This window comes from Oncorhynchus clarkii, chromosome 13, assembly GCF_045791955.1.
Source record: "Oncorhynchus clarkii lewisi isolate Uvic-CL-2024 chromosome 13, UVic_Ocla_1.0, whole genome shotgun sequence".
Taxonomy (NCBI): domain Eukaryota; kingdom Metazoa; phylum Chordata; class Actinopteri; order Salmoniformes; family Salmonidae; genus Oncorhynchus; species Oncorhynchus clarkii.
The window spans coordinates 36,911,145-36,922,779 of record NC_092159.1 but is presented as its reverse complement, the minus strand read 5'-3'; positions in this window follow the sequence as shown (position 1 = coordinate 36,922,779).

Sequence of the window (11,635 nt, the reverse complement as noted above, 5' to 3'; positions counted from 1 at the left end):
TGCTGATTGAGTTCGAATAACAGACTGGAAGCTTCAAAAGGAGGGTGGTGCTTGGAATCATTGTTCTTCCTCTGTCAACCATGGTCATCTGCAAGGAAACACATGCCATCATCATTGCTTTGCACAAAAAGGGCTTCACAGGCTAGGATATTGCTGCCAGTAAGATTGCACCTAAATCAATCATTAATCGGATCATCAAGAACTTCAAGGAGAGCGGTTCAATTGTTGTGAAGAAGGCTTCAGGTTGCCCAAGAAAGTCCAGCAAGTGCCAGGACCGTCTCCGAAAGTTGATTCAGCTGCGGGATTGGGGCACCACCAGTACAGAGCTTGCTTAGGAATGGCAGCAGGCAGGTGTGAGTGCATCTGCACGCTGTTGGGGAATAATCAGAATTAGTTGGGTAACATAGATAAGATGTTTTATTTTCATGATATGCTTATGAGTTACTTCTCATCAGAATGTATCTTGTTGTACTATAGTGGTGGCCATTTGCAGTTATCTGTTCTCTGTCAGGACTAAGTTATTTGGGCCGCAGAGAGGGGAGGGGTCAAGCTTGTGTTCATATGTAAACATATCTTTTAAATCAATTATCTCTTGGCTCCACAATGTCTGTGTGCCAGTCACTGTGTCTATGTGATCTTGTCAAGGAGGGGGTATTTGATATATGCCTGTTAATAGGTTTTGTTTTATGGTTCTGAGAGCGAGAAAATAACATAGTTTAGGAGACAAAGCTGAACGATAATTTATGGCCAATGCTGTCTGGCTATGTGTGTCTTTGCTATAAAGGATCTCAGTTGCAATGTGTAAGGACTCTCAGAGAATTCATTTATAGACACTGAATTGATCTGAGAGTCACAGGGTTGTGATGGAGCTCATATAATTAAAGATTTATGATAACTCTGACTTGTGTGTGACTCATGATTTGGTAAATACAAGAAATTTCCACGACAACGCACAGTGAGGCAAAGACTTTTGGAGGATGGCCTGGTGTCAAGAAGGGCAGCAAAGAAGCCACTTCTCTCCAGGAAAAACATCACGGACTGTGATATTCTGCAAAAGGTACAGGGATTGGACTGCTGAGGACTGGGGTAAAGTCATTTTCTCTGATGAATCCCCTTTCTGATTGTTTGGGGCATCTGGAAAAAAGCTTGTCCGGAGAAGACAAGGTGAGCACTACCATCAGTCCTGTGTCATGCCAACAGTAAAGCATCCTGAGACCATTCATGTGTGGGGTTGCTTCTCAGCCAAAGGGAGTAGGCTCACTCACAATTTTGCCTAAGAACATAGCCATGATTAAAGAATGGAACCAACACATCCTCAGAGAGCAACTTTTCCCAACCATCCAAGAACACTTTGGTGACTAACAATGCCTTTTCCAGCATGATGGAGCACCTTGCCATAAGGCAAAAGTGATAACTAAGTGGCTTGGGGAACAAAATATCAATATTTTGGGTCCATGGCCAGGAAACTCCCCAGACCTTGATCCCATTGAGAACTTGTGGTCAATCCTCAATAAGCAGGTGGACAAACAAAAACCCACAAATTCTGACAAACTCCAAGCATTGATTTTGCAAGAATTGGCTTACCATCAGTCAGGATGTGGCCCAGAAGTTAATTGACAGCCTGCCAGAGCGGATTGCAGAGGTCTTGAAAAAGTGATGCTGGCATGATCTACTGTGTCTAGGATGATAGACTGCTTAATTCTTGACTGTTCTCAAAGGGATACTTAAAGTCTTCAACTTTTTCAGACCCCTCTCCCAATCTCTGCCTTATTTCTTTATGAATTGATTTATAGGATACACAGGGTAATCATTCAGAAATATATTGCATTTCATATAATTACCAAAATGTCCATGCTAGTACAGACATACACTATATACAGTCGTGGCCAAAAGTTTTGAGAATGACACAAATATTAATTTCCACAAAGTTTGCTGCTTCAGTGTCTTTAGATATTTTTGTCAGATGTTACTATGGAATACTGAAGTATAATCACAAGCATTTTATAATTGTCAAAGGCATTTTTGACAATGACATGAAGTTGATGCAAAGAGTCAATATTTGCAGTGTTGACCCTTCTGAGTTGCATGGCTCAACACCCAGTGGCCAAAACTTTCCATTTAGTTTGCAACAGAGTAGTGAAGTAATAAGGAAGTGCCCGATGCAGCAAAGAACCGGCAAACCTATAGGCCTATATAACCAGCTTTAGCCAGGCAGAGGAAAACTTACCACTGTAGAGAAGATTACCTTTGGCCTTGCTGGATGAATACACAAGCAAATGCCCAAAGCTACACTAATGCTAGAACTTCAAAAATCATTTCAAAAAGTATATATTACAGTTTTTATCTTGGGAATAGACTGTTCTCTCTACTATCGCACGGCAAGAGGTGCAATAGTCTGGAACCAATAAGACCCTGAACAGCTTCTACCCCCAAGCCATAAAACGACTAAATAGTTAACCAATAGCTATCAGGACTATCTGCATTTATCCTGCTGGTACTTTTTATTATTGTCACGGTCGTCGGTGGAAGAAGGTGAGGACCAATGCGCAGCGTGGTAAGTGTTCATATATTTTTAATAAAGTAATTGAACACTGAACAAAACAAATAAAACGACAAACGAACAGTCCTGTATGGTGCTGAAAAAACACCGAACAGAAAAGAATCACCCACCCCACACAGATGGGAAAAGGCTACCTAAGTATGATTCTCAATCAGAAACAACTAACAACACCTTCCTCTGATTGAGAACCATACCAGGCCAAACACAAAAACACCACATAGAAAAAGAAACATAGACAACCCACCCAACTCACGCCCTGACCATACTAAAACAAAGACATAACAAAAGAACTAAGGTCAGAACGTGACAATTATCTATCCTGTTGCCCAGTCACATTATCCCTAATTATATGTACATATCTACCCCAATTACCTTGTACCCTTGCACATCGACTCGGTACTGATACCCTGTGTAAATAGCAGTGGTGGAAAAAGTACCCAATTGTCATACTTGTGTAGAAGTACAGATACCAAAAATAGAAAATGTCACCCAGTAAAATCCTACATGAGTAAAAGTAAAAAAGTATTTGGTTATAAATATACTTGAGTACCAAATGTAAACGTATAGTTAATAATTATGTCTGAGTGTTGAAGTGTGGCCCTTTTTAAAAAACAAACAAACAAAAAACAACAAAGCATTTGTTTTTAGTGATTCTGCCAGATCAGAAGCAGTAGGGATTACCAGGGATTTTCACTTTAAGTGCGTTAATTCAACCATTTTCCTGTCCTGCTAAGCATTCAAAATGTAACAAGTATTTTGGGGTGTCAGGGAAAATGTATGGAGTAAAAAGTACATTATTTTCTTCAGGAATGTTCAAAAATATCAATAGTAAAGTACAGATACCCCAAAAAACTACTTAAGTAGTACTTTAAAGTATTTTTACTTAAGCACTTTACACCACTGGTATATAGGCAAGTTATCTTTACTCGTGTATTTATTCCCCATGTTATTATTTTAAAATTGATTCTCTATTTTCTCTCTGCATTGTTGGGAAAGGCCCGTAAGTAAGCATTTCACTGTTAGACTATGCCTGTTGTTTACGAAACATTTGACAAATGGCATTTGATTTGAACCCATATGGCAGGGTCACCTAGCAATATTTGAAGACCCATGTTTCTGCTGGTCACTCCAAAATAGTGTCTGCAGCTTCCTGACATGTAATTTGGGCACTATTTACTTAAGGGAGGGGTGTGTTCTAGTGGAAATGTCTGACCTATGCATGAGTACTAGCCTGGGTGTAATTCTGTTTTTGTCTTATTCATCATGACAACAACAGAGCAGAAAAAGACTGGCACTCTGGCTATGCGAGTACAGCTGCGAGACCCTACACAGCTACGAGACCGTGCACAGTGAAACCCTACACATGAGCCTGGTATAGCCTCCTCATTATGACCTGATCACAGGTATGGGATACATTGATTTCTGTCTTTCTCACATTGTTTGATTGTTCCAGTAGCCATGTGAATTAACCCACTGGGCACAGACGTCAAGTCAATGTCTATTCCACTTTGGTTTAAGGTAATTTCATTGAAATGACTTGGAAACAACATTGATTCAACCAGTGTGTGCCCAGTGGGAAGACACAACACATTACTCATCCTGGCAACGCAAGACTGTATATCTGTATTCCTCCTGATTCACATTATTCTGCACACAGAAAATATCTCCTTGTATGTTATACCAAGTGGCCCAAATTTGGCCATAACATATAGGTCATCATATGAGGTTGCAATTCAGAATAAAACATTCCCAATTATTCAAATGTAAAGCCATACATTTTAAGTAATTGACCCATTATTGTCTGTCTGATAGCCCCTACATTTACAATGAAACTCATGTGTGTTTAATTGGATGTGGAGCTTTATTGTGGACAATGGCATCATTAGGCCTGGGCTTCCAGGGATACAGCCCCAAATGTATTTGATCCAGCCCAAAACCTTTTGATGGTCTAAGAATTGCACAATTTCAGGCTGTATGTCTGAAATTGGTTCCCATAACGGTGCATCACTTACACACTAAGTAGTATGCCATAGAGGAAAACTGAGCACAGCTTCGTGACTGTCATGGTTTCACCATTACTTTACTGAAAACCGTGTATCCCTAGCCCAAACCGTTCAAAAGATATGATCCATTTTACTGGAGCAAAATTGGGTGTTTTTTTTCTGTCGTGAATTCGCAGGAAGCAATTGATAAATAAACAATGTCCCGGGCCATTATAAAACTAGGCTACTCACAAACCGCAAATTAGCTTACAGTGCATTTGGAAAGTATTCAGACCCCTTGACTTTTTCCATTGTGTTACATTACAGTCTTATTCTAAAATGGATTAAATACATGTTTTCCCTCTTCAATCTACACACAATACCCCATAATGACAAAGCGAAAACAGGTTTTTAGAAATTATAGAAAATGTATTAAAAATGAGAAGAAAAAATAAATAAAAAAATACCATATTTACATTTACAAGTATTTAGACCCTTTCGAAATTGAGCTCAGGTGCATCCTGTTTCCATTGAACATCCTTGAGACAGTTCTACAACTTGATTGGCGTCCCCCTGTGGTAAATTAAATTGATTGGACATGATTTGGAAAGACACACACCTGTCTATATAAGGTCCCACAGTTGACAGTGCATGTCAGAAAAAACCCAAGCCGTGAGGTCGAAGGAATTGCCCGTAGATCATCAAGACAGGATTGTGTCGAGGCACAGCTCTGTGGGAGGGTACCAAAAAATGTCTGCAGCATCATGGCTTGGTTTTTGCTCTGACATGCACTGTTAACTGTGGGACATTATATAGACAGGTGTGTGCCTTTACTTATGTAAATATGGTAATTCTGGGGGGGTTTGGTATTGCAAAAATGTCTAAACTTGTTTTTGCTTTGTCATTATGTGGTATTGTGTGCAGATTGTGGGATTAAAACAATATTTTAGAATAAGGCTGTAACATAACAAAATGTGGAAAAAGTCAAGGGGTCTTGTATACTTTCTGAATACACTGTGTGTGTGTTATATGTTTGTTGCTAGCACATTTTTACTCATTACAATTACAGTGGGGCAAAAAAGTATTTAGTCAGCCACCAATTGTGCAATTTCTCCCACTTAAAAAAGATGAGAGAGGCCTGTAATTTTCATCATAGGTACACTTCAACTATGACAGACAAAATGAGGAAAGAAAATCCAGAAAATCACATTGTAGGATTTTTAATGAATTTATTTGCAAATTATGGTGGAAAATAAGTATTTGGTCACCTACAAACAAGCAAGATTTCTGGCTCTCACAGACCTGTAACTTCTTCTTTAAGAGGCGCCTCTGTCCTCCACTCGTTACCTGTATTAATGGCACCTGTTTGAACTTGTTATCAGTATAAAAGACACCTGTCCACAACCTCAAACAGTCACACTCCAAACTCCACTATGGCCAAGACCAAAGAGCTTTCAAAGGACACCAGAAACAAAATTGTAGACCTGCACCAGGCTGGGAAGACTGAATCTGCAATAGGTAAGCAGCTTGGTTTGAAGAAATCAACTGTGGGAGTAATTATTAGGAAATGGAAGACATACAAGACCACTGATAATCTCCCTCGATCTGGGGCTCCACGCAAGATCTCACCCTGTGGGGTCAAAATGATCACAAGAATGGTGAGCAAAAATCCCAGAACCACACGGGCGGACCTAGTGAATGACCTGCAGAGAGCTGGGACCAAAGTAACAAAGCCTACCATCAGTAACACACTACGTCGCCAGGGACTCAAATCCTGCAGTGCCAGACGTGTCCCCCTGCTTAAGCCAGTACATGTCCAGGCCCGTCTGAAGTTTGCTAGAGAGCATTTGGATGATCCAGAAGAAAATTGGGAGAATGTCATATGGTCAGATGAAACCAAAATATAACTTTTTGGTAAAAACTCAACTCGTCGTGGATGACAAAGAATGCTGAGTTGCATCCAAAGAACACCATACCTACTGTGAAGCATGGGGGTGGAAACATCATGCTTTGGGGATTTTTTTCTGCAAAGGGACCAGGACGACCGATCCGTGTAAAGGAAAGAATGAATGGGGCCATGTATCGTGAGATTTTGAGTGAAAACCTCCTTCCATCAGCAAGGGCATTGAAGACGAAACGTGGCTGGGTCTTTCAGCATGACAATGATCCCAAACACACCGCCCGGGTAACGAAGGAGTGGCTTCGTAAGACGCATTTCAAGGTCCTGGAGTGGCCTAGCCAGTCTCCAGATCTCAACCCCATAGAAAATCTTTGGAGGGAGTTGAAAGTCCGTGTTGCCTAGCAACAGCCCCAAAACATAACTGCTCTAGAGGAGATCTGCATGGAGGAATGGGCCAAAATACCAGCAACAGTGTGTGAAAACCTTGTGAACTTACAGAAAACGTTTGACCTCTGTCATTGCCAACAAAGGGTATATAACAAAGTATTGAGATAAACTTTTGTTATTGACCAATTACTTATTTTCCACCATAATTTGCAAATTCATTAAAAATCCTATAAAGGTGATTTTCTGGATTTTTTTTCTAATTTTGTCTGTCATAGTTGAAGTGTACCTATGATGAAAATTACAGGCCTCTCATCTTTTTAAGTGGGAGAACTTGCACAATTGGTGGCTGACTAAATACTTTTTTGCCCCACTGTATATACACTGCTCAAAAAAATAAAGGGAACACTTAAACAACACAATGTAACTCCAAGTCAATCACACTTCTGTGAAATCAAACTGTACACTTAGGAAGCAACACTGATTGACAATAAATTTCACATGTTGTTGTGCAAATGGAATAGACAACAGGTGGAAATTATAGGCAATTAGCAAGACACCCCCAATAAAGGAGTGGTTCTCACGGTGGTGACCACTTCTCAGTTCCTATGCTTCCTGGCTGATGTTTTGGTCACTTTTGAATGCTGGCGGTGCTTTCACTCTAGTGTTAGCATGAGACGGAGTCTACAACCCACACAAGTGGCTCAGGTAGTGCAGCTCATCCAGGATGGCACATCAATGCGAGCTGTGGCAAGAAGGTTTGCTGTGTCTGTCAGCGTAGTGTCCAGAGCATGGAGGCGCTACCAGGAGACAGGTCAGTACATCAGGAGACGTGGAGGAGGCCGTAGGAGGGCAATAACCCAGCAGCAGGACCGCTACCTCCGCCTTTGTGCAAAGAGGAGCAGGAGGAGCACTGCCAGAGCCCTGCAAAATGACCTCCAGCAGGCCACAAATGTGCATGTGTCTGCTCAAACGGTCAGAAACAGACTCCATGAGGGTGGTATGAGGGCCTGACGTATGAGGGCCTGCTTACAGCCCAACACCGGACGTTTGGCATTTGCCAGAGAACACCAAGATTGGCAAATTCGCCACAGATGAAAGCAGGTTCACACTGAGCACATGTGACAGGTGTGACTGAGTCTGGAGACACCGTGGAGAACGTTCTGCTGCCTGCAACATCCTCCAGCATGACCGGTTTGGCGGTGGGTCAGTCATGGTGTGGGGTGAGATTTCTTTGGGGGGCCGCACAGCCCTTCATGTGCTCGCCAGAGGTAGCCTGACTGCCATTAGGTACCGAGATGAGATCCTCAGACCCCTTGTGAGACCATATGCTGGTGCGGTTGGCCCTGGGTTCCTCCTAATGCAAGACAATGCTAGACCTCATGTGGCTGGAGTGTGTCAGCAGTTCCTGCAAGAGGAAGGCATTGATGCTATGGACTGGCCCGCCCGTTCCCCAGACCTGAATCCAATTGAGCACATCTGGGACATCATGTCTCGCTCCATCCACCAACGCCACGTTGCACCACAGACTGTCCAGAAGTTGGCGGATGCTTTAGTCCAGGTCTGGGAGGAGATCCCTCAGGAGACCATCCGCCACCTCATCAGGAGCATGCCCAGGCGTATTAGGGAGGTCATACAGGCACGTGGAGGCCACACACACTACTGAGCCTCATTTTGACTTGTTTTAAGGACATTACATCAAAGTTGAATCAGCCTGTAGTGTGGTTTTCCACTTTAATTTTGAGTGTAACTCAAAATCCAGACCTCCATGGGTTGATAAATTTGATTTCCATTGATAATTTTTGTGTGATTTTGTTGTCAGCACATTCAACTATGTAAAGAAAAAAGTATTTAATAAGAATATTTCATTAATTCAGATCTAGGATGTGTTATTTTAGTGTTCCCTTTATGTTTTTGAGCAGTGTATATATATATATATATACAGTATCTATTTTTTTCACTATTACAATTTATCTTATGTAGTGCTCCATCACTCTCCTTCACTCACGCCGCAAAACTTACCCTAGTAAAACTGACTATCCTACCGATCCTCGACTTCGGCGATGTCATCTTCAAAATAGCTTCCAATACTCTACTCAGCAAACTGGATGCAGTTTATCACAGTGCCATCCGTTTTGTCACTAAAGCACCTTATACCACCCACCACTGCGAACTGTATGCTCTAGTCGGCTGGCCTTCGCTACATGTTCGTCGCCAGACCCACTGGCTCCAGGTCATCTACAAGTCTGCTAGGTAAAGCTCTGCCTTACCTCAGTTCACTGGTCACGATGGCAACACCCACCCGTAGCACACGCTCCAGCAGGTGTATCTCACTGATCATCCCTAAAGCCAAAACCTCATTTGTCCGCCTTTCCTTCCAGTTCTCTGCTGCCTGCGACTGGAACGAATTGCAAAAATCTCTGCAGTTGGAGACTTTTATCTCCCTCGCCAACTTTAAACATCTGCTATCTGAGCAGCTAACCGATCGCTGCAGCTGTTCATAGTCCATCGTTATATAGCCCACCCAATTTACCTACCTCAACCCGATTGTTTTTATTTTATTTACTTTTCTGCTCTTTTGCACACCAGTATCTCTACCTGCACATGTTCATCTGATCATTTATCACTCCCGTGTTAATCTGCTAAATTGTAATTATTCACTCCTATGGCCTATTTATTGCCTACCTCCTCATGCCTTTTACACACAATGTATATAGATTCTTTTTTTTCTACTATGTTATTGACTTGTTTATTGTTTGCTCCATGTGTAACTCTGTGTTGTTGTCTGTTCACACTGCTATGCTTTATCTTGGCCAGGTCTCAGTTACAAATGAGAACTTGTTCTCAACTAGCCAACCTGGTTAAATGAAGGTGAAAAAAAAAATATTGGTCAAATAGCCCTTACACAGCCTAGAGGTGTGTTGGGTCATTGTCCTGTTGAAAAACAAATGATAGTCCCACTAAGTGCAAACCAGATGGGATAGCGTATTGCTGCAGAATGCTGTGGTAGACATGCTGGTTAAGTGTGCCTTGAATTCTAAATAAATAATTTGTTCACCTACTCTGCGTCTCACAAAGACACAGCAGTTGAACCAAAAATCTCAAATTTGGACTCATCAGACCAAAGGACAGATTTCAACCGGTCTAATATCCATTGCTTGTACTTCTTGGCCCAAACAAGTCTCTTCTTATTATTGGTGTTCTTTAGTAGTGGTTTCTTTGCAGCAATTTGACCATGAAGGCCTGATTCACTCTCCTCTGAACAGTTGATGCTGAGATGTGTCTGTTACTTGAACTCTGTGAAGCCTTTATTTGGGCTGCAATTTCCGAGGCTGTTAACTCTAATGAACTTGTCCTCTGCAGCAGAGGTAACTCTGGGTCTTCCTTTCCTGTGGTGGTCCTCATGAGAACCAGTTTCATCATAGCACTTGATGGTTTTTGCAACTGCACAAATTTTCCAGATTGACTGACCTTCATGTCCTAAAGTAATGATGGACTGTTGTTTCCCTTTGATTATTTGAGCTGTTCTTTCCATAATATGGACTTGGTATTTTACCAGTTAGGGATATCTTCCGTATACCACCCCTACGTTGTCACAACTGATTGGCTCAAACGCATTCACTTTTAACAAGGTACACCTGTTAATTGAAATGCATTCCAGGTGACTATCATGAAGCTGACTGAGAGAGTGTCAATATTGTCAAAGCTGTCATTAAGGCAAAGGGTGGCTACTTTGAAGAATCTAAAATCTATTTTGATTTGTTAAACACTTTTTTGGTTACTACATGAGTCCATATGTGTTATTTCATAGTTTTGATGTCTTCACTATTAATAAAAAAAATGTAGAAAATAGTCAAAATAAAGAAAAACCCTTGAATGAGTAGGGGTGTCCAAAATTTTGACTGGTACTGTATATAAAATAACTGGTTTAGATGATTAAATATTCATACAATAGTCATACTGATAATGATATACAATAATAATAATAATAAAACAAATGATAAATATTTTACTAAAATGCAGTGTCCTATAATCAGGGTTAGGTGACTACCTCCAGGCTCCTAGGTAACTATACATTTCCAAAGCAAAAACAGAAATCTCATGGATCAAATGGAAATGTCACTTATTGAACTATCATAAATGATTACAATAGCTTTGAATGACGGTTAGGAAGGTTACATCTGCGTGCCAAGAAACATATATGCCTTGGAAATATAAATAGATTCACAAACACAATGGCATAAAATGTATCCGATGGCTGTGAAATTGTCAACTGATACACTTGATTTCTATTTCACAAGCAATATTTGTGCATGTGGATCACTTCAAACTAAATTGGGAATAGGCTAATAGAAAACAGATTAGAACACAGTGAAGCACATTGGACACCCTGAGAAAATCAACTATAGGTTATCAAGTGTTGCAATCTAATAAACAAAATAATTTTGGAGTATTATACTATCACTCCCAAACCATGAAAGAAACAATGACTGTAATGTACAATACCATGAACAGACATAGTGACCTCAGAATGTCATTTCGTGTTGCAATCTAATAAACTAAATCATTTTGGAGTATTAAACTATCACTCCCAAACCATGAAAGAAACAATGACAGTAATTTACAATACCATAGACAGACATAGTGACCTCGGAATGTCATTTCCTTCATGATCCACGAAGCAAAGGCTGTTTTCACGGGAATCTATTATGAGCAGCGCCTGCACCAACTGTGAATGTTTGTCTGATTTGGATTAACAACATGATTGAGCGCGCATCAGCTAAATGGACAAGTTACAGTTTCTGGAGA